Source organism: Aquarana catesbeiana, linkage group LG06 (genome assembly GCF_042186555.1).
Source record: "Aquarana catesbeiana isolate 2022-GZ linkage group LG06, ASM4218655v1, whole genome shotgun sequence".
Lineage (NCBI taxonomy): Eukaryota > Metazoa > Chordata > Amphibia > Anura > Ranidae > Aquarana > Aquarana catesbeiana.
Window position 1 is genome coordinate 200339294 of NC_133329.1, and position 24668 is coordinate 200363961.

Below are 24668 nucleotides of genomic sequence, written 5' to 3' on the forward strand. Positions count from 1 at the left end.
CAGTGGCACTTGATCCTCCTCATGTGTCCTCCCTAGATGTAATCTGTGTTTGAACAAAAAAGAATAGGAAAAAAAAAAAAATAAAACACATTGTCAATTGCCTATGATTCCGATGGGGTGATGAAAAAGCACAGGAAACGGACGGTGCAGTTCCTGCACCGCATCAGATTCAGAAGTGTGGCTTACACTATGTAGCAAGCTGTAGCTAGCTACTAGTTAGTTACAGTTCGTTTCAAGAAACATGATTAAATTCAAATCAATTGAATTACCTCCAAGGATGCAGCCTCCTCAGTCACTCCTTTGTATATCTCCAATCTCCCCTCCTCTGTGAGGATAAAAGGCAGTCCCTTTAAAGCGAGGATCCAGTGCAGAGGCTGTATGAAGGATCTTCTTCTCTGCCTCGCTGCTGTACCTCTTCTGAAGATCTGTTCTGATGGCATTCTTGATCTCATGGATCATGGGTGTGTCTCCCATGGTGTCTGTCATGCTCTAGAGGAGTTGTGCATTTAGAGGGGCAATGAGAGAAACTGTTGGATTGCGCTCTTCTGACATCAGCATGGTTGCATCCTTCATTGGCTTTAATGCACTCACAGCATCTTCTGCATTTGACACATTTGTTTCGTTGAGAGTGCAGAGATCGGACTCTCCTTTTCTGACTTCTGGAGACAGCAAGGTGGCACAGACTGCAGGTTGTTCTAAGAACCTCTCGACCATGTCATATGCGCTGTTCCATCTTGTTGGCACATCAGTTATCAGCTTATGATTCTTCAGGCCAAGACATTTCTGTTTCTCTTTTAGACAGTGGCTTGCTCTAGTGCTGCGGTGAAAGAATGTGGATATCTATCGCACTCTGCCAAGAAGCCTGGAGAGTGTGGCCACTTTCAGTGCTTGCTGGGATGCAAGGTTCAGTGTATGGGGGAATTTGCCAACTTGAGCTGCAACGATCATGTTTGATGCGTTGTCGGTCACAAGCACTACAGATTTATCGGACAGTTGCCATTCTTCCACAACATGAGACAGTAGCTCTGCCAGATGAGCACCCGTGTGAGACTCATAAATGGCTCTCGTTTGCAGCACATGCGATAAGATCTGCCAGTCCTTAACGTAATGTGCTGTTATTGTAACATAAGACTCTGTCGTGACTGAAGTCCATGAATCACACGTTATTGCGACTCGACTTGCTTGGCTCATTGACGCAATTATCTGAGTTTCGTGGTAGAGTGCAGGTATAACGTTTTCTGTAAAGTGACTTCGTGATGGGATCTTGTAACACGGCTCTATCGTCTTCAACAGGTAGCGAAACCCAGTGTTGTCCACTACAGAGTAAGGGCACAGGTCCTTAGCTATGAAAGCTGCCGCAGCTTTTGTTCTCTTCCCCTTTTCAGAGTTGGGCGGCAAAGTTGAGAGTATTGCATCAATTCTTGGCTGAGCTGGGTCTATTGATTTGGCGGTGGTGGTGGTGGTGGTGGCAGGTTTTAGCATCTCTGAGTGAAAACGGCTAGCGTGGTTTCTCATATTAGTAGTATTCCCTAGATATTTAATTTTTGTGTGACAGGCTTTACACACGGCGTATGACTTGTCCAATTCGTGATTCCCACTTTGTTCATGTTCATAAAAGCCAAAATGTGCCCAGATGTTTGCTTTTAAAAAGCCATGTAATTGTGACAGGGGTGATGACGACAATGTTTTCTACAAATTCTGTCAGTATTAAAAAAAGAAGAAAAAAAAAAATTTAAGTGATTAAGCCTAAAGCCTGCCACGAGATCACCAGAAAAGTAACAAGTGTATGTAATTGTATTTGATAGGTTAAACAAATAGTTGTCACAAAATCCTTATTCTACTACCCCCCCCACACGCCATCACTAGTAGCTACTCGCATCGCAGTCGCACTTAGTTGCTTGCTAATGGCTAGAATGCTACTATAGTGTAAGAAGTATATGTGTTAAAAATGCGCCCTCCTCTTATCTGTCATCTGTGCCACCATGGCATTGGTCAGACATCAACTGCACTAGTTATCATTGGTCAATGGTCACTCAGCGAGTCAATGACAGCCGGTCACGTGATCTCTCTATCTCTCCTTCTCCAATCTTGGCACACTGGCATTGAATACGTCACAAACAGCTACAGACAACAACATATGTCCCGCCAACATCCCCCCCCCCAAATGACAACGTATGCCATTTCATTATTTATAGTCTTATGTATTCATTGACTTAATGATTGATTCACATCACAACTTCATTAGTTATCTTGTTTGTGTATTATTATGGTTTTGCTCATCATCACTGCCCCACACATGCACTGCAGCAGCATGTGTGGGGCAGTGATGAGCAAAACCATACTACATCATACAAAAGGTATCAAGTTGTGATCAATGACTAAGACAAGACAACATTTGACTGGACATTCAAGAGATTAGAGATATACCTACATAAACCATAATTAATTAAATGGCAATGGCATTGGTCATGGTCACTTAAACTCACTTTCTTTAACCCTTTCATGATTAAGCCTATTTCTCTGACATTTGTTGTTTTTTACAAGTTAAAATCCATATTTTTTGATAAAACATTACTTAGAAAACCCCCAAACATTATATATATTTTTTTAGCAGAGAATCTAGAGAATAAAATGGCGATTGTTACAATATTTTATGTCACACTGTATTTATTAAATACTATTTAATTCATTGTGCAGCGGTCATTTAAATGCAACTTTTTTGGGGAAAAAAAAGTACTTTCATGAATTTTAAAAAAACGAAACAAAGCTTAAAGCGGGGGTCCACCTATCTATCGTGTGTGTGTGTGTGTGTTGTGTTTTTTTTTTGTTTTTTTTGTTCATTCACAAACTTTTCTTCTCAGCATTACATACTCACATATTGTGTGTAATATGTCTGCCTGTGTCAGATTTCGTCAGAAAGAATAACTTCTATTATTCACTGCAGGCGGTTTCCATCTTCATTGTGGGCATTTGAAGCCCACAAGCATTTATTTCCTGGATGTGGTGAATGCTGTGCTCCCCAGCATTCAGCGCTCGTTCCCACACATGCTCAGTGGCATCCTGGGAAGCCTGAGACTAGCTCCCAGGAGTCTGGGAGAGGCTAGAAACACGCCTACTCCCACGGGAGGAGAACCAGGAAGTGCAAAGAAGAATAGAAAAATAAAACGTAATTACGGCGATTTAAAATTTTTTAAACAGCATGTCAGCATCTAGGCAAGGAAGAGAATACATACAGATATTGTTCAAAATTTGGGTGGAACCCCGCTTTAAGTTAGCCTAAATTTTTTGGTATAATGTGAAATATGATGTTACGCCAAGTAAATATAAATACCAAACAACATGTCATGCTTTAAAATTGCGCACACTCGTAGAATGGTGACAAACTACAGTACCTAAAAATCTCCAAAGGCGACACTTTTAAAAAAAATAATGGTTACACAGGGTAGAGTTACAGAGGAGGTCTACTAGTGCTAGAATTATAATTATTGCTCTCGCTCTGACGATCCCAGCGATACCTCACATGGGATTTGAGCAACGTATTATGCGGGCCGGGTGCAACTTGCCGAGCCAACTTCATATGCATTTTCTTTGCTGCGGGGCGCTTTTTAAAATTATTATTTTTTTTAATGCAATTCATTTAAGAGGCTAGAGTGTCGGAAGGCAGGGAATGACATTGTCTACTGTCCAGTCCACTCCCGAGTTCCGCTCCTCCGGGATAACAACCAAGCGGCTTTTAGCCGCTTTGGTTGTTATCCATGGGAAAGCCGACGGCCCGGCGGCAGTGCCCGCTGTAAAAAAAAACTGTACCGGGATGATGCCTGCAGCAGTACAGCTGCGCGCATCATCCCGGTATAACCCCCTAAAGCCGAGGCCGCAAATGCGTCCGCTCGGTGCAAAGGGGTTAATGTTTATGAATACAGGATGGCAAGGCAAGCACCATCATTATTAATCATTATTTACATTCATAAATTTTTGCATTTTTTTTTTTTTACAGTGACAGTCAGTCCACTCCACACAATTCATCAGAGATACAGAGAGTTACCTACCTGTGATGACGAGCTGAGCGCGGTGGCACTCACTGCTGGAGAGGGTCTCTCTCTCCTCCTTTCCTACTGCTGCGCTTCCTGCGGGTAAGGACTGGAGGCTGAGGAGAGGACAGCACAGAATGACAAGTTTAGTAAGTGTACTTTACATTTCATACTGTGTGTGATAGTGACACTGACATGACAGTGACAGTCAGTGAGTCAGTTACCTACCTGATTAATGATGGTACTACTGTAGTGTGCTGAGCAGCAGTGGCAGACAGTGTGGCACTGTGTCTGTCTGTCTCTGACGACTGGCACTCACTGCTGGTCTCCTTCTCTCCTGCTGCTGCCTGGACTGAGTGTGAGGACAGGAGGACTGAGGACACACTAGGACAAGATCAGCACGGCCTGGTGGATATGGCTACTACTACTAGCTCGGGTCTCTCTCTCTCCCAGTCCTGTCTGTGTCCCCTGAGCGGTAAACAAGGCTGGTCTTCCTCTCCCCCTGTAACACTACAGCCTGTGCTGCTCAGCTGTGCAAGGAGGAAAAGATAAGTTCTGGGGGGACCGTCCGGGAGTCTGGGACTCGGAGGAGGTCAGACACGTGTTGTTTGCTCTGCTGCAGTCTCCTCTCTGAGCCGCGACACAGGGGGATGATGTCAGCGGGAGGAAATGGCGCGAAAGCTTCGGCTGCTTTCGGAGGCAGGGCGGCACGGCGTGAGGAATATATATATATATATATATATATATATATATATATATATATATATATATATATATATATATATATATATATATATATATATATATATATATATATATATATATATATATATATATATATATATTACTGTTGAAATGAATTCATTATAGTGAATGATATAAAGTGGCCCTAGGTCTCAGTGTAACAAAGTCCTTATCAAACATAAAATAAATCCTTTTGAGGTGATCCACGCGTGTTGAAGTGTCCACACTCTGGAACCCCCCCTTAGGTAATAGCCGCTCGCCTCCTGAGGGTGATGGGTCACTTCACATTTAAGTTTGGTCACTACTGTGGGATCCTGGACTTCCCAATAGCGCTGTTTCCTCATACACATATAGTAAGAAAGAAGGCTAACTAGTGTGATATCATCTTCTCTTTTTTTTTTTTTTTTTTTTTTTTTATAACACAAATTTATTGAACAAAAAGTGTCCCTCCACTCTTACAATCTGTCTCCTACATCGTCCTACATAGTTCCAGTAATCCATGTCCCTAGTCTGCTTGTCTTCAGAAAACTGTTTGCGGGCTTTCCTGTGCATCATGTTTAGAAGAGGCTTCCTTCTGGGACGACAGCAATGCAGAACAATTTGCTACAGTATGAGGTGTAAGGTCTGAGCACTGACAGGCTGACCCCCCCCCCCCCCCCCCCCCGCCAACCTCTGCAGCAATGCTGGCAGCACTCGTACGTCTATTTCCCAAAGACAACCTCTGGATATGACGCTGAGCACGTGCACTCAACTTCTTTGGTCGAATATGGCGAGGCCTGTTCTGAGTTGAACCTGTCCTGTTAAACCGCTGTATGGTCTTGGCCACCATGCTGCAGTTTCATGGTCTTGACAATCTTCCTATAGCCTATGCCATCTTTTATGTAGAGCAACAATAATTTTTTTTTTTTTCAGATCCTCAGTTCTTTGCCATGAGGTGCCGTGTTGAACTTCTACTGACCAGTATGAGAGAGTGAGAGCGATAACACAAAATTTAACACCTGCTCCCCATCCACACTTGAGACCTTGTAACACTAACGAGCCACATGACACCGGGGAGGGAAAATGGCTAATTGGGCCCAATTTGGACGTTTTCACTTAGGGGTGTACTCCCTTTTGTTGCCAGCGGTTTAGACGTTAAGGCCCCTTTCACACGATCGGATCGTTCAGGTCCGCCTGTCAGTTTTGACGGCGGACCTGAACGGTCGCTCCATGTTAGCCTATGGAGCGACGGATGTCAGCGGAGATATCCGACCCAGTCCGATCCGCTAAAAGCAGACGGATGGCCCTACGTCCAGGACCATCGCTGGTGGATCGGATCGGGTGAGATCTGATGAAAATCCGATCCCTCCATAGGCGGCAGCGGCGCCTGACAAGCCCCTCCCCTCTCAGTGAGCAGAGAGGGACCTGTCATCTGTTGGCTCAGCGGAGATCAACGGAGAGATCTCCCGCTGAGCCAGCGGACCGAGGCGGACTCCGTGGAAGCGGAGTCCGCCTCATGTGAAAGGGGCCTAATGGCTGTGAGTTATATTGAGGGGACAGCAAATTTACACTGTTATACAAGCTGTACTCTCCTTACATTGAAGAAGTGGCACTTTACTACAGTGTTGTCACATGAAACGATATAAAATATTTAGAAAAATGGGAGGGGTGTACTCACTTTTGTGAGATACTGTATGTGTGATATATTTGTATATCAGCACCAGGGACAGTACTTGCATGTATGACGAGTGCAGGTGGCTGCTGCTCTCTATCTAGAAATCTTCTGTTCTCAAGGCCCCCTGGATACCACTGCAGCTTATGTTTTCCAGTGCTGCAGGGGTTATTACGATCTTCTGCCTTTTTCACCTTCGTGTTTCATTCATAGAAGCTATACGATCAGTTCCCACAATGAAAAGTGCTCTAGAAATGGAGGACCGGTGGATGAAAGGTTCACCTTTTTCCATAGAAAGATCACTTTTCATTGTGGGAACTGATGGCACAGCTTCTGGGGCATAGTTTCCACATTTGAGTACCTGTGAGGTGGAGAAGCTAGTTTTAACCACTGCAAACCTGGAAGATCACAGCTGGGGAGGCATCCAGGGAGGGCAAAGGATGGAGGATATAAAGGAAGAGGGCATAGCAGGATAGCAGGCGCATGTCCCGCTGACTCTATGTCCACTGGCTGCCCGTAATCACGCCGAGGAGAGGCAGGACTGGGAACGGTCTATGTAAACAAGGCATTTCCCTGTTCTGCCTTGTAACATGATAGATCTTTTGTTCCCTGTCATCGGGAATATTGATCTGTCATGTCAGTGGTAGCACAACCCCCATCCCCCCCCCCCCCCCCCCCGCTCTACAATTAGAACACGCTGGGGGAACACACTTAAACACTAGGGGGTGATCAAGGGGTTAACTCTTTCCCTGCTAGTGACATTTATACAGTAATCGGTAAACACACTATATCTATCTCTATCTATCTATCTATCTATCTATCTATCTATCTATCTATCTATCTATCTATATCTCTCTCTATCTCCTCTCTCTATCTCCTCTCTCTATCTCCTCTCTCTATCTCCTCTCTCTATCTCCTCTCTCTATCTCCTCTCTCTATCTCCTCTCTCTCATACTTGCCTCCACTGTACAGCTTTTTTAGCACAGTGGCCCCTGAACATCCTCTTCTGGGGTCCCCCGGTGGCTCCTCCCCACATCAGATAAGTGAGATCGGAGAAGTGCTCTCCCGAGGGGGTTACCTTGCAGACGGGCTCCCAAGTCCAGCATTTGCATCCACAGAAACGAATACCTGACTTGGCTCCCCCTCCAGGAGCAAATGGCCGTGCTGCTATCAATCTATCCAATCAATAGCCGGGAACCCGTGGAGAGAGGGAAAGCGCGTCCCCGCCTAAGAGATGAAGGGGCTCAGGTAAGTAAAACTGGGGGGCTGGTGACTGCCAGGTGTTTTTTCACCTTAATGCATAGGATGCATTAAGGTGAAAAAACACGAGGGTTTACAACCCCTTAAATGCCATCTGTAGTGAATAAAGAAGCAGTAGGGGACTGTTGGCAAGGAGATTGTGCTGTACACACACACGCACACGCACAGCTAAAGTTCAAAAGGGCACACATTACCACCTTTACATTAGTATTACTATTTTGAGTAAAAAAGGCAAGCGAAAAAAAAAAAATTTGGCTATTGTAGATGTACCACATCCATATTATCAATTTACTACACAAAAAAAAATTGTTGGACTTTACTGGCACCGAAGATGGACAACCACAAAACATGCTAAGAAAAGGGTATATTTTATTACAAGTCATTAAAAATAAGAAAATCCATAAGAAAACGATCCATATTAAATTATGTAGGCCAAATCAACTGCCCTTGCATATTTAACTTTGCTGTATTGTCCAAGAGGTCGATGCGTTTCACCTCTGTTGGCTTCTTCAGGACCTTTTTATCTTGGCAGCAAAGCTAAATAGCCTAACCGAAAAGAGCACGAAGATCGGTATATGACACCATCCTAACATATATAACACATTAGTATTATCTGTGTCCAACTTGCACATTGCTTATAGAATATAGAAAGGAGATGGTGGTGAGGTATCTTGTGTCAACAGGAAAAAAATCACGTGGCTGGCAAAGCAGCACTTAACAGGCTATAGTGATGACACTTGGTGATAAGATAGATTCTCAAACCTATACACAAATAACAGGAGGTAAGGGGACTGTATGTAGACATCAAATAAACAATGATTCAGGCATATAAACACATATCCACCCCCCCCCCCCCCCAAAGTCAACTTACTTAGAAGTAGGTCACAAATGAAGCCTAATACTTGTGATCAGGACCAATGTAATGGTATATCTGTCTTCCATCAGGACCAACAAATGACACACACCTGTAAAAGCAGCCTAAACTTGGGGACCATGGGTTATAAACGAGAGAAATAAAAGGTCCAAAAGGGGTTCTCCAAAATATTACCTGTAATTAGACATTTAACAATCAATCCGGTTAGGGTAGAGAAGTAAGTCTGAAATTAATAGGTTTATCCACTGCTTTTAATATCTATAGACCAGATCAAACAATGCCGCATGCCAAACCGCCTAAAGACAAAAGGTTTTGTGACACCCCCCCCCCCATATGGAATTTCTTTGCCATTTCCTATTCCAAATATGCCCTTACCTGAAGCACACCTACTTACCATCAAAAGATATACATCTCATCTGTCTGCTTACATTTGTGCCAAAATCATCAATGGGATAATTTGCTCTTAGGGGGATGACATCACGTGTGGGCCAGGGGTGGATCCGGGGGGGGGAGGGGGGGGGCAATTGCCCCCTCCGAGAATGCGGGTGAGTGAGGGTGACTCTGCGGGCAGGTGAGAGTGGGCGAGCAGCTGGGCGGCTGTGTGTTTGCGGGCTGCTGGCCAATCGGGGAGCCGGCGGGCGGGGGAGCAGAGACATGACGACATCTCTCACCGCCCGCCCTGCATCCCTGCAGTTCTGCCCTCACATTACATCATCCCTCTGCTGCCTGACTGGTAATCTGCTGCCTGACTCTGGGACCACCTTAGCAGCAAAGTAACAATCCGCATCTGGGGGCAGGTGACGTGGCAAGTGACAATCTGCATCTGACAGGCGACGTGGCAAGTGACAATCCGCATCTGGTGGCAAGTGACACACTCAGGGCTCCCACTGATTCTGCATTATGGTGAGTTGAACTATTTCATTTTATATAACAATGTAATAATAGAAATAATGTGCTTCAGTCATCCTGACACCATAACAACCATGGTGCCGGGATGATTAAAGCGCCAACACCAGCCATTTCCCCGATTTTAAATTGCACCCCAAAAATATTTTCTGGCAGTGCCCCTCCCGAGACTGGACTGTGGATCCTCCCCTGGTGTGGGCAAATATGTAAATTGCCTTCAATATTCCAACCAATTGCCACTATGATGACCCATATCCTAACATGCCCAAGAATACTTCTCTACCCTAACAGGATTGTGAGATTGTTGTAATTACAGGTAGTTTTGGAGAACCCTGTTTGAACTTGTATTTCTCTCAGGGTGGATTTGATTTAAATCAAGTCGCTTTAAAATCATTAGTAAAAAAGGCTTGATTTAAATCAACATTTTTTTTTTAACCACTTCAATACCGGGCCAATTCTGACACTTTGCTCCTACATGTAAAAATCATCATTTTTTTGCTAGAAAATTACATAGAACCCCCAAACATTATATATGTTTTTTTAGCAAAGACCCTAGAGAATACAATGGCGGTTGTTGCAACTTTTTATCTCACACAGTATTTGCGCAGGAATTTTTCGAACGCGTTTTTTGGGGGAAAAAAACTGTTTTGTGTTAAAAAAAAAACAAAACAGTAAAGTTAGCCCAATGTTTTTGCATTTTGTGAAAGATGAAGTTAGGCCGAGTAAATAGATACCTAACATGTCACGCTTCAACGCTCGTGGAATGGCGCCAATGTTCGGTACTTAAAAATCCCCATAGGCGACGCTTGAAATTTTTTTTTACTGGTTACATGTTTTGAGTTACAGAGGAGGTCTAGGGCCAAAATTATTGCTCTTGCTCCAACGTTCGCGGCGATACCTTACATGTATGGTTTGAACACCGTTTTCATATGTGGGCGGGACTTGCGTATGCGTTTGCTTCTGCGTGCGAGCACACGGGGACAGCGGCGCTTTAAAAATTTATTTATTTTTTTATTGTTATATTTTATTTTATTTTTTTTTTTATTTTGACACTTTTTTGAAAAAAAAAAAAATTGATCACTTTTATTCCTATTACAAGGAATGTAAACATCCCTTGTAATAGCAATATGACATGTCAGGTGCTCTTAATAGTGAGATATGGGGTCAATAAGACCCCATATCTCACCACTAGGCTGGGAAGCCTGAAATAAAAAAATAAAATAAAACGATCACCGCTTCCCAGCCGAAGCGGCGTCGTTTTTTTGAATGGAGAGGCCGGGCGTGACAACATCGCGCCCGGCTTCCGACGATCATAGAGACTTCCGGGGACCATCTGGTCCGCCGGAAATCTCTATGATCTACATCCGGCGCTGGCGGATCCACTCTCCGCCTCACCGATCGTAACGGTGAGTCGGAGCAAGCACCGGAGGGCGGCGGGAACGTCCCCTCGCCTCCCATAGGAACGATCAAGCGGCGGAACGGCCGCTATGATCGTTCCCATGGTGTAGAGATTCACCGGCTGAAACCGGCAATATCTGAATGATGTCTGTAACTACAGGCATCATTCAGATATACCTGCTCAAAGCCCAGGACGTCATATGACGTCCGTGGGCTTGAAGTGGTTAAAGAGCAACTGTTATCTCTGTCCCGCAGTGGCTCCTCCGACCTGCTGTTGACTCACCGACAGTCTCAAGTTAAAATCCGTATTTTTTCCTAGAAAATTACTTGGAACCCCCGTGTGTATGTGTGATAGATATATATTTGATGCGCCAGATTGTGAGATGGGAGGCCCGGGAAGAGCGTCATCCCCTCCCGCTGCTTGGGATAACGGGCGAGCGACAGCTGAGCCGGATCGGCCGTTATGACCAGATAGCCGACCACCTGCTCTTAATAAAAAAAAAAAGAATAAAAAAAATAAAAAAAACAGTACCGCCTGGAGCTGTAGGCTATACCCTGATACTTACACTGCTCCCTACCGACATACCGGTACGGCGTTTTGCGTGAAGTGGTTAATAATACGGCTGGTGAGGGGAATGGCGGCAGTAGGTGAGTGGATGCCCGCTAACAGGCACTGCTATGATGGATCCAAAATGACAGGTGCTCTTTAAATGTAAGGACTGATTATAATCTTTAATATTTGCAAACAAAATGAAGGTTTCCTATTTAGAATAAGCTGTCAGGTTAGTAAAACAGCGATATCAGAACTGATTCAATCGTAGTTTTTAGTGTACATAGATTTGCAAAACAATGGAATGAAGGAATATTCCTTAACCTTGGTTTATCTCATGGCTACTGTGAAATTGTGTGAATGCATCAATGCAGTGCATGTTATCTCAGCTTGCAGAGCTTGAATTCATTGAATGAGTTTACCAAAAATTTAAATATCTGATTTTATTTTTTTTTTTTTTAGCCACCCTGATTTCTCTTGTTTATAACCTGTGATCCCTAAGTTTAGGCTGCTTTTGCAGGTGTGTGCCGTGTGTTGGTCCTCGTGGAAGACCGATATACCATGATATGACGTTGTTGTGAAGTGGAAGCAAAGTGATAAATGGGTTTTCCAGCTTTTTTTGCAAATATATGAAAAGTGTGACGTGCATTTGTATTTATCCTCCCCGAGTCAGTACTTTGTAGCACCACCTTTTGCTGCAATTACAGCTGCAAGTCTTTTTTTGGGTATGTGTCTACCAGCTTTGCACATCTAGAGTGAAATTTTTGCCCATTCTTTGCGAAATGGCTCAAGCTCTGTCAGATTGGATGTAGAGTGTCTGTGAACAGCAATTTTCAATTCTTACTAGAGATTCTCAATTGGATTTAGGTCTTGGCTTGATTGGGCCATGCTAACACATGGATATGCTTTGATCTAAAATATTCCATTGTAGCTCTGGCTGTATGTTTAGGGTCGTTGTCCTTCTGGAAGGTGAAACTCCGCCCCAGGTTTTCTTCTAAGATTGCCCTGTATTTGGCTCCTATCCATCTTCCCATCAACTCTGACCAGCTTCCCTGTCCCTGCTAAAAAACCGCCCCACATGATGCCACCACCATACTTCATGGTGAGGATGGTGTGTTCAGGGTGATGTGCACTGTTAGTTTTCCGCCACACATAGTGTTTTGCTTTTAGGCCCTAAAGTTTAATTTTGGTCGCATCTGACCAGAGCACCACCTTCCACATGTTTGCTGTGTCCCCCACATGGCTTCTCGCAAAATGTAAATGGGACTTCTTATGGCTTTCTTTCAAAAATAGCTTTCATCTTGCCACTCTTCCATAAAGGCCAGATTTGTGGAGTGTATGACTAATAGTTGTTCTGTGGACAGATTCTCCCATCTGAGTGTGGATCTCTGCAGCTCCTCCATAGTTACCATGGGCCTCTTGGCTACATCTCTGATTATTGCTCTCCTTGCTCTGTCTATTTAGGTGGACAGCCATGTCTTGGTAGGTTTGCAGTTGTGCCACACTCTTCAGATGATGGATTGAACAGTGCTCTGTGAGGTGTTCAAAGCTTGGGATATAGTTTTATAACCTAACCCTGCTTTAAACGTCTCCACAACTTTATCCCTCACCTGTCTGGTGTGTTCCGTGGCCTTAATTATGCTGTTTGTTCACTAAGGTTCTCTAACAAACCTCTGAGGGCCTCACAGAACAGCTGTATTTATACTGAGATTAAATACAAACAGGTGGACTCTATTTACTAATTTGGTGACTTCAAAAGGCACATGGTTCCACTAAATTTTAGTTAGGGGTATCGGAGTAAAGGGGGCTGAATACAAATGCATGCCACACTTTTCAAATAAATTTTTTTCAAAAATTTTTACAAATGATTATCATCATTGAGTTGGCCCACCCTTTGCAGCTATAACAGCTTCAACTCCTCTGGGAAGGCTGTCCACAAGGTTTAGGAGTGTCTATGGGAATGTTTGACCATTCTTCCATACCTGTGCGCAAAGCAAGGTCCATAAAGGCATTCATGAGAGTTTGGGGTGGAGGAACTTGACTGGCCTACACAGAGTCCTGACCTCAACCCCAAAAAACACCCTTGGAATGAATTTGAACAGATACTGAGCCAGGCCTTCTTGTCCACATCAGTGCCTGACCTCACAAATGCACTTCTGGAAGAATGGTCAAACATTCCCATAGATGCACTCCTAAACCTTGTTGGTTTCCAGAAGAGTTTCAGCTGTAATTGCTGCAAAAGGTGGGCCAACTCAATATTGAACCCAGCGGACGAAGACTGGGATGCCGTTAAAGTTTGTGTCAAGGCAGGTGTCCCAATACTGTTAAGTGCTGCTCTGTCAGCCATACAATTTGTTCTGTTGACACTAGATACCTCACCACATCTCATTGCTATAATCTCCTAAGCAATATGTAAGTTGACACAAATATCACTGAACGTGTTGCATACAGTGGATATAGAAAATAATCTCTCCCCCCAATCACATTTTTGTTGACTGATTTATTTATTTTTATTTTTTTATCCAGCTGTATTTACTCAGTGCAACCTATAACATCCAAGTGAAAGATGACGCTAACCTGTCAGGGAAAAAATAAATAAATCAAAAACAAAATCAATGAGTTGGGGGTAAAAGGATCACACCGTCCTAAAAATGACTTGTAAATTCAATCAGGTGTATTAAAGCACCTTCTCAATGGCACATAAAGCCGCTTTACTTTTAACTGTGGTCATTATGATTAGCTCATCATAAAATTTAGCTTTCCTGGAGCATTTCAGTCCCTGATAGTGCAACTGAAGCAAGCAATCGACTACGGGTGGCAAAGGCACTGTAAAAAGATCTCCAAGTTGTGGACAGGCACAAGTCAGGAGATGGATACAAAAAAATTGCAAAGGCTTTATCAACACTTAGGGTCGGTTCACACTGAGGCAGCACAACTTGCAGCGCGACTGCCTCAGGCGACCCAGGACACGACTCGGCGGCAACTTGCAAAACGACTTCTGTATAGAAGTCAATGCAAGTCGCCCCCAAAGTAGCACAGGAACCTTTTTCTAAGTCGGAGCGACTTGCATCGCTCCGATTAGAACGGTTCCATTGCACAGAACGGGACGCTACTTGTCAGCCGAATAGGTCGCCTGACAAGTCGTCCCAGTGTGAACCGAGGCTTAGAAGCACAGTGAAGTCTATGATTGGTATTATTATAATATTCATAATAATAAATATTATTATTAAGAAGTGAAACGCATTTGGTACAACACAGACCCTCCCTGGATCAGGGCATTGACCAATTTCCTCCTGGCTCTTTCATCCAGTTTGGAGCAAAGAGCCTACCAAGAGGCCTACAGCAACTCTGAAGCAGTTACAGGAATTTTATGACAGAGTGGTCATTGTGTGCATGTATTGACCATCTCTAAAATTCTCCACAAATATGGCTTGTATGGGTGGGTTTCAAGAAAAAAGCCACTCAAGAAAGGCCACATGCAGGCATGACTGAGCTGTGCCAAAACGCACCTTGAAGATTGAGTCCACAAGTAAAAAGGTATTCTGGTCAGATGAGACTAACATTGAAATATTTAGCCTCAATACCAAACTGTCTGGCAGAAATCCAATACAGCTCACTATCCAAATAACGCCATTCCTACAGTAAAGCATGGGGGTGTTTCTCTGCAGCAGGGACTGGAGCACTTGTCAGGATAGAAGGAAAAGTGGATGGGTCAAAATGCCATCAAATTCTTGAAGAAAATCTGTTGCCCTCTACCAGGAGTGGTCAATGGGATGGTGGTTTACCTTCCAACGTGACAATGGCCCAAAGCACATAGCAAAAATGATCACGCACAGTGGAGAAAGAGTTGAATGTTTTTGCATGGCCTAACCAGAGTCCAGACTTGAACCCCATTAAAAATCTGTGGAATGACTTGAAGACTGCAGCCCACAAATGGTCACCATCAAATTTAACTTGACTTGAGCAGTTCTGCAGAGTGGGCAAATATTGCAAAGTCTAGATGTGAAAGTTAGAGACATATCCCAACAGACTAATGCCCTGTACACACAGTCGGATTTTCCGACGGAAAATGTGTGATAGGACCTTGTTCTCCGAAATACCGACCCTGTGTGGGCTCCATCACACGTTTTCCATCTGAATTTCCGACACACAAAGTTTGAGAGATTGCTATAAAATTTTCCAACAACAAAATCCGTTGTCGGAAATTCCGATTGTGTGTGTACACAAATCCGACGCACAAAGTGCCACACATGCTCAGAATAAATTAAGAGACAAAAGCTATTGGCTACTGCCCCCTTTATAGTCTCAACGTACGTGTTTTACGTCACTGCGTTTAGAGCGATCAGATTTTCTGACCACTTTGTGTGACCGTGTGTATGCAAGACAAGTTTGAGCCAACATCCATCAGAAAAAATCCATGGATTTTGTTGTCGGAATGTCCGATCAATGTCTGACCGTGTGTACGGGGCATAAAGGCTGCAATTAAAGCAAAAGGTGGTTCAACAAAATACTGACACAAGGTGTTGATTTTTTTTTTTTTTCCTGACATGTTAGTGTCATCTTTCACTTGGATGTTATAAGTTACACTGAGTAAATAGAGCGGGATACAACAAAAACTGTCTTCATTTCAAGCAGAGCAACAAAATGTGATTATTTTAAAGGGGGGTGATTACCTTCTATACCCACTGTATGTTTTGATGTCATATACTGATCTTTTGTGCTCTCTTCGGTTAGGCCATTTTTCCTTGCTGCCAAGATAAAAAGGTCCTGAAGAAGCTAACATATAAAACGCATTGACTTCTTCTTTGACCATACACCAAAGTTAAATATGAATTGACAGTTGATACGGCTGACCTCCATTTAATAGGCATCATTTAATAATTTAATAATTTTAGTTACCTCTTTAATCATTTTATAATAAAATATACCCTTTTCTTAATCTGGTTGTTCCTCTTAAGTACCAGTAAAGTCCAACAATGTGTGTTTTTATGCAGAAAATTTAAAAGGGCAAGCATAACATGGTTTTTGGCTTTAAAGAGGTTGTAAACCTCAATTTGTAAGTTGTACCTATAGGCAGGCCTATTATAAGGTTTACCTATAGGTACTGTAAATATCTCATAAACATGCACTGTTTTTAGGAGATGTTTACTGTATACTGCGCTGATATCAGCGCATGATCTCTGAAGAGACGGCCGTTCGTGCCGTTTGTTCAGTAGTCAGTGCTGTGACTCGGCGAATACATCTATAACCTTTGTACAGTGGAGGCCATGTTAATGTCTTCAGGTTTAAAGGCGTGAGGTAGCAACCATAGATGCATAAAATCTAGAGTGCCAGCAAACGTTTGACTGTTTACACTGTACCATTTTTGGCACATGTAATATTATGCTGGAATTGTGCAAACTTATTTGTTCTGGGAACAAAATATGGGCACTATTCCCAAACTTGCAACTATGAGAACTTTTATCACAGATTAATGTTTTTCATGTAATGAATTTTAAAGTTTTGTAAAGAAATAATCTTTTGTCTGCTAAGCAATTAACTAGAAATATTTGCTATTTACGTTATGAAATGTCACTGCATTACAAAGTGCAAAAAGGAAGAAGGCAAATGGACTGGTCACACCATAACGCAATGAGCTGCAACACCTGAATGTTTGTGTGGAGGGGAGTTGCATCAGGCACCCATTCTAAAATTACCTGGCTGCCTTGTTTTTTTTTTGTACAGGGCATATGCATTTAGGCACACTAAAGATTGTTGTTGGCTTGCAGTTAATGTTGCACTGCAATACACATCCATAGTGCTTTGTAGTAACAAGTGTTAAAATGCGGGTTGTGTGACAGAGCCCTTAGAAGGTCACAGTAGAACTGTATGCAGCCCCGGGCTATAGTACTGAATACTACAATGGGTGTTGCTATGCATTACATTTCTTACATGTGGTTAAACCAGTATAGCAAGACAAAATGCAACTAAGGTAATAACATTTTACAAAGGGAAGCAATAGCTCCACTTTTTGGTCTCATAAATGCGTCTAGATTCAATTTATAAGGTATGCTCCAATCCAAATTTAAAGGTAAACATTGAAATTAATAAAGGGACAATTGCCTACCCACTCGCCAAATTATACTGTTCATCTAGGCATTTTTGTACACCAGTCCACCCTACTGTTCATAATCTGTAATTTGAGATCCCGTTTGTGACACGAGGAATTCCCACACCCCAATAAGCTCTGTGGGCTCTTTGCGGTCTTTCAAATATAAAAAGTCTGGTGTGGAAAAATAAAATATCACTCTTTTACCACCTTTAAAAAGTTGTAACAACTTTGTGTAAAAAAAAAAAAAAAAAATAACAAATGAAAAGGGCTTGTAAATGATCACCTTGTAAAACAATCCATTCCGTCTAAAATAGAAATGTCAGGTGTACTGGCCTCCTGCCGGGAAGCATCGGAGCATTTGCAGGAGTCTCGAGCAAATGCTCGGTATCGGTGCAACCCTACTGCTTATTGTGGTCGGTTTTAATAGAAAAGCAGAGGGGACTGGCAGGAACTGGGATTTTACAGAAAGTTAATACAAAAAGAACATGATACTTTCTCATACAACTACATGTTACAGCAGGCACCTATCAGGAATATGAAGTGTTGAGGTAACAAACGCTTTACATTTATAGTGACCCTTATATAGTAGACAAAGCAATAGTTCCCTTAAAGCGAAACTTTACGACCAGTCTAAGCACCCCCCCCCCCCCCATCGCAAGTTTTCATCTTGTTTTTCAGACTGACTATCTCTAGGTATAGATATATTATATATACACACACACACACACACACACACACACACACACACACACACACACACACACACCTACTTTTACACATCTGCATTTAATGTGCATTTTGCACCTGTGAAAAAAGGACGCAACTATGTGTGTGTTTTTGATGCATTTTTGCATCATTTTCCATTCATTGCAATGAGTAGTTGCATTCTTGCAGCATTTTTTTTGTTTGTTTGTTTTATTTGTTTTTTCCAGACCAAAAATGCAGCTTGCAGGCCTTTATAAAAAAAAAAAAAAAAAAGTTTCATATTTAAAATTAAGTATGAATGGAACACCCTGGTTCGGTTTACACCAGAACAGGGCAAAAATTCAGGCAAACACTGTTAAAGTCTATGGGACAGGAACATGAAAAATCAAAAGTGCTAATTTTTAAAGGCTTCTATACAAGTTAGTGCCATAAAGTGTTTTTGGGGACCCGGGTCCTGCCCCAGGGGTCTTGTATGAATATTAAGAGGAACCCCGAGCCAAAGGGCCTGGTAATGGACTGGGGGGGGGTTTATCTATATTGCCGGGACCCGACAATTCATTACAGCCGTGAGCAGATTTAAATGACTTTTTTTCCTTTTAGAAATGTCATTTTGCTGTGGCATTGTTCTAAACACGGGAAAAGTGCACCACTTTACAGGCATACTATAGACACCCCCCCCCCCCAGGCACGATATTTAAAGGAATATTTTCATTTTTATTTCACTTTAAGCATTATTAAAATCACTGCTCCCGAAAAAAATGCAGTTTTTTTTTTTTTTTTTTTTTTTTTAAAACCTTTTTGCATTGATACATGTCCCCTGGGGCAGGACCCGGGTCCCCCAAACACTTCTTTTTTTTTTTTTTTTTTTTTTTTTATGGCAATGAATTGCATATAAGCCTTTAAAATTAGCACTTTTTTATTTTTCATGTTAGTGTCCCATAGACTTTAGCAGGGTTCTGCTGCTTTCGAATTTGCCGCGAACACCGCATAATGTTCGTCGAACATCGGGCTCGTCCTATTGAAAATAGGTTAACCCCTTCCCTGTCAGTGTCATTGTACAGTAATCTGTGTATACATTTTAATTTTTTTAAATTTATTTTTTAGCACTGATCAGTGTATTCGTGTCACTGGTCCCCAAAAAGTGTCACTTCGTGTCCAGTTTGTCAGCCGCAATCCTGCTAAAAAACCTCTGATCTCTAATTTTTTTTTTTCTACTTTTCCAATAAAAAAAATGTTTTATAGCAGAAAGTAAATGTTTTTTTTATTAAAATTGTCAGTCTGTCAGTTTTTTTTGTTTTGTTTTTGTAGCGCAAAAAATAAACCGCAGAGGTGATCAAATGCCACCAAAAGAAAGCTCCATTTGTGGGGAAAAATACATCAATTTTATTTGGGTACAGTGTTGCACGACCGCGCAATTGTCATTTAAAGCAACGCAGTGCCATATCGCAAAAATTGGCCTGGGCAGGAAGTGGGTAAATCCTTCTGGGCCTGAAGTGGTTAATAAAGGAATCACAATTTTGTATGGTCTTAATTTTTTTGGTGAATGGGCTTCCAGCCTCCTGCCTGCAGACTCCGACAACCACTGCCTAGGATTGTGGGTAATGAACGCCCCACCCCAAGGAACCCCCCATGTTGAGGGCATGTGGCCTGGTATGGGTCAGAAGGGGTGGTGGGGCAATACTAGCCCCACCCTCCCTTATAATCCTTACCAGACCAGAAGGGCCTAGTATGCATGGGGGGGGGGGTGTACCCGCTGACAGCTGGTGAGTCATCCATTGTTAAGGACGCAGCAGCCAGCTTCCCGGCCCGCTCCTTAGCAACCAGCTCAATGCGTTAAAATACTGCATGAAAGAGCGGTAATTACCACTCAAACACAGCATTCATTATTTTAACGCAAAATTCTTAGTGAATTGCACTTTCAAAACTGATTTAACGCAGGAACTATTTTACTGCATCTTATTTCGAGTTAGTACCTTTTTAGTGAATTGACACACAAAAAAAACGCACCACATTTCTTTATGCCCGAGAACCGGAAGTGACATCAGAGGTCCCTCTGGTCCTCCAAGAACATAGAGCCAAGTGGGGGCCATCTTGCCTTCACTAGACTTCCTGCCTAGCCATTGGCTGCATCAGATCGCTTCTGGGTTTACCGACTGCTCTGGTAAACCCGAAAATGACCAGGAAGCAGCGGGAGGGGGCGCCTTTTTAAAAGTGATCCCACGATGAATCTGCTGTAGGGATCACTTTAATCAGATGCCAAATCGCTCACATCCCACATCGCCCGAATCACTAGCTGCCATATCAATGGTATTTGTCAAATTAATGACGTATATATTCTGTGGGCGGTTGGCAAGTGGTAATGAACGCCAATTACTACAAACGTGTGGAACAGGCTCTGAGCTACAGCATATATTAAACACGTTTTGATGTGGGTACTGTGAGGAAGACCGCACCTTTACAATGGTCAGTAGGAGGAAAAATACTTCCTCTTATGTGGTTGATCAGTAGAAAGAAGAGAGAAAAGCCACGCAAGCACATGCTCACGCCATGCAGATAGTGTCCTGACTTGAATTTGAACTGAGGACTGTGCAGTCCTAAGATAACAGCTGCTTAGTGTGTCAGACTTGAATAGCAGGGAGATAAGATTATAGACATTAACAAATGGTTCACAAAGGAGGAGTGACCTAGTAGATATCCTAGTAGACTGGTTGCATGTTGGATCTATCTGCCTGACCCAAGTACACAAAATGGTGCGTCCACGTTTGTAGGCAGGCTCATGTAAAATTCCATTATGCTTTGGAAACTAGTGTATGTGAAAAGTGCTGCGCCAACTCAAAATAAAAAATATATAGTAAAGCAGCCAACACAACAATCTGACTATTGTGAATATATAAGGAACAACAATATGTGGCGCTAGTGAGATAATGGAGAATGAACAATAAAGCAAAAGTGGTAATAATGTATAGAGAAAAAAGGGGTCATTACCCTAAATAAGTGATATTTCAAACCCGTGATAATCTCATAGAATGTAAAGAGAGGTATCTCTTCAGAACCAAAACAAATTAAATAGTACAAAGTGAAAACAAGTACATTGAACCTGAAAGACAACTGTGATACAGTGTATCTATTATGATGGGAGTGACCCAAATAAAAAATATCTCAAAACTAAATCACAATAGGTATATAATGGGAAACATACATAAATGTGATGTGGATAAACTCAACAGTAAATGTCCATCAAACTAATATCGTGGCACAAAACCATGGGTGAACTCAACAAATGAATATATGGGATATTAATGTCCGTCACTATAAAATAGGATGGCCACAATATCTAAGTGACACTATAGGTGCTCACAGTCCTCATATATGTTGAAAGGAGACTGTTAGAAGCATCTCTGCATGTACGGTGGATTCTTCTCTCAGCCTGGTAGTATTATCTCAAACAAGTAAGCATAAAATGCCCTTACCAGAGAGGGTGGACGCGCAGGCCATTGGCGGTGAGTCAGAAGAGCTTGTACCGTCAATCGGTGTAATACAGCGAACCGTAAGGTTATTCAGACCTGGATCCTATGGGTAGACTTGGCTTTGAGGGGACAACCGATGTCACCGAGTGGTGTCCCTGGGAGAGTTGAACCAGACTTGAATGTCTTTCAGGATCAACTTCGATCATCTGCCAGAAACCACCTCATCAACGACCATCCATGTGATAAAGCAAGGAAAAAAGGAAAACTTCCACATAGTGTGAATCCATTTAAAGCGTTATAGCATTTATTGGCATAAACATTACAAAGGATTGTATCCAATAGGTAAAAAATGTAAAACCTGGGCAGTAAAATTTTGGCTCAAAAAAGAAATAGCGCAGTAGGTGATGGTAAGGGTAAAACAAAAGAACCAGATGCGTTTCGTCCTCTAAGACTTCTGCTGGGGTATAGGTAGCTATAGCATGGAAGCATCCTGAACTAAAACAATCATTAGTGAAATAAAACCAAGCATAAGTTTTTACGATAAAATGCAAAGATGAACAAAACATTATACATTCCTTCTACAGGGAAATTTGGCTGCTGTATCCATTGTCAGTTTCCATGCAGCATGGAAACATTTGCTACTAGCATTAGTAAATCATTTCTACAGTTACTTTTTTGGTTTCCAGGCCTAGGCAAATGTCATACATTCCAGGAGTCTTTAGGAGGGGATTTCACAGCTAAGCACACCCTCCTGTCTGCATGATTGAGCCAAGGGCAGTTAGATTCTAGTAAGTAAATGCTACATGAATCATCTGCCCTTAGTCAAGATGGCCACAGCCAGAAATGCTGAGGGGTGTTTTTCAAAGATTTCTAGGAATTGCTTTTTTCTTTGAGCCTTGGACACACAGAGCTGCAGAGATGCGATGTATGTATATTTCAGCTGACTGATTAACCCATGTGGTGCTGAGTGTTGTTTCAAAATTGTGGAAAGTGTCTCCGTTATTTTTGGGAATGTTCAAGGGATTTAGTTTTCAGTCCATGCTTATTTGACCTTTTGTAGTGTGTGTGTGTGTGTGTGTGTGTGTGTGGGGGGGGGGGGGGTCAAACTACAAGGTGAGAGCGCAGACATCTCAAGTCTCCCGCATTTCTCTGGGGGCTCCTGCAAGCGCCTCCTGATCTCCCGGGAATGATCGTGCAGGGAGCAGCTGTGAAGACCGACTCTGTCCCTGCAGACGTCTCTGCAAACAGCTTCTGCTCCTAGCATCCCCATCAACACTAAACCATCTGTCCTTGTAATTAGGGCTCTGGCTGGCGGCCATTTTGTGGTGGACCAAATTGCATTGATTTTAACGAGAGAATTCGCAAACGCTAGAGAACAAACGTTCTTCTTGTTTTGAGTCTCCGGCCATTTTCCTAAGAAAAACACCTTACAGCATAGGCGTGTGTGTGTATAGATAGAGATATAGATATCTCTATCTATCACACTGTTTTGTTTATTTATGTTTCTTTATTTCAGAGCAGATATATAATCTGTTTTGAACTAAAAAAAATTAACAAGTGTATATGCTGACATCTCACCAAAGCCCCACAAAAAATATAAAAAAAAATTTAAAAGTGTAAAAAAAAATAAAATAAACTATTGACACCACTCTCCCCTGCCCTACCAACACTGTCCACTGCCCCAACCCCCTTTGTGGGGAAAAAATGTTTTTTCCTTATAATTAAAATCAATTATTAAACAAACTGCCAAACACCTCCATCAGTGGCATCTTGGATCCGGAGAGTAGAAGACATTAGTAAAATGGAAGATCTGGTGCTCTCTGCGAGACACCAACAGGAAAAATATAATAAGACATGAGCAATTTGGCACCAGTTTTTTTTTTTTTTCTTCGGAAGGTACCGCCCTTAGAACCTCTTGATGAGACCAACATTTCTGGGCCGTCCTGAATCAGACAGAATCCTGTGATGTTATCTTATCCCTATACCACGTCCCTCCATGCTTTCCTCCCTCCCCTTCCTTGATGCCCTCCATTCTTATCCATTATTGCCCTTCCTGTTTCCTCTAGAAGCCCTCCGGATTCAGGTGGGGTGGGGGATGGGGGGGGGGGGGGGATAGAGAATGACTGGCTGTGTACTTATTACCTTCTATTAGAAGATTTCTGATCAGGAGGGTTTAGGCACCTCAACAGGTATTCAGATATTGTTACCTGATGTACGCGGATGGGTTTGAAATGTATATACACTTTGCCTCTCCTTCCATTCATGTGATGAAGTAAATGTGTATATTCCCCCCCCCCCCTTTTTCCCCCTTTTCTCCTTTTCCCCCTTTTCCCCCTTCTTCCCCTGGTGTTTCCAATATATGTATGTACTGTATTGTTTAAGCCCATGTTGGGCTTTTCTAAAATAAATAAAATCTATATTTGAAAAAAAAAAAAAAAACTGACACCGTCCACTGCCACATACCACCCACCCCTTTCACTAGAAGGACTGTGGAAAAATATTAAAAAGGTGTTTTAAAAAATATTGTGGGGGATGCTGGCACTGGATGTCTGAGAGCACATCATTGGGAGTCTGACGTGATTTGTTGGTTTCACTTTTAATTCAGCATTTGTTGCTGACTTTTTCATTTTATAAAGCGCTTTTGGATGTGATCACTTGTATCATTGTATGTATTTAGCATATGTGTTTTTTATTTATTTTTTGCACATTTAACCATTTGTACAATAGCACAGTACTTTTTCTTACATTATCACTTTTATACCTGTAATGCAGGCCACACACTGTTAGAAAATCGTTCGAAAAAGTATTTGATGCGCTCGATCGTTTGACTTTTGATTATTGAAATGCAAAGTTTTATGGCAAAATAACACCCGAACCATCATGTTGGTGTGTGTGTTTTTTTGTTTTTTGCCTAAACAATCGATTTGGTAAATATTAGCAGTGGAATCAGTCAAATAGTTTTAAAAAAAATAAACCTACAGCACATGCGTGTGT

At 42.3% G+C, this 24668-nt stretch overlaps 1 protein-coding gene across 2 annotated transcripts in view; it reads left to right on the forward strand.

The window, feature by feature from the left end:
- The window catches only part of EMP2 (epithelial membrane protein 2), a 220480-nt gene that overhangs the window by 42598 nt on the left and 153214 nt on the right, over positions 1-24668 (forward strand). The window contains exon 2 of one of the 2 annotated variants that reach the window (XM_073591212.1): positions 3995-4177. The exons of the other annotated variant lie outside the window; for it this stretch is intronic. The gene's annotated coding sequence lies outside the window, so the exon portion shown is untranslated. The remainder of the gene's footprint in view (positions 1-3994; positions 4178-24668) is intronic. 2 annotated transcript variants of the gene reach the window in all.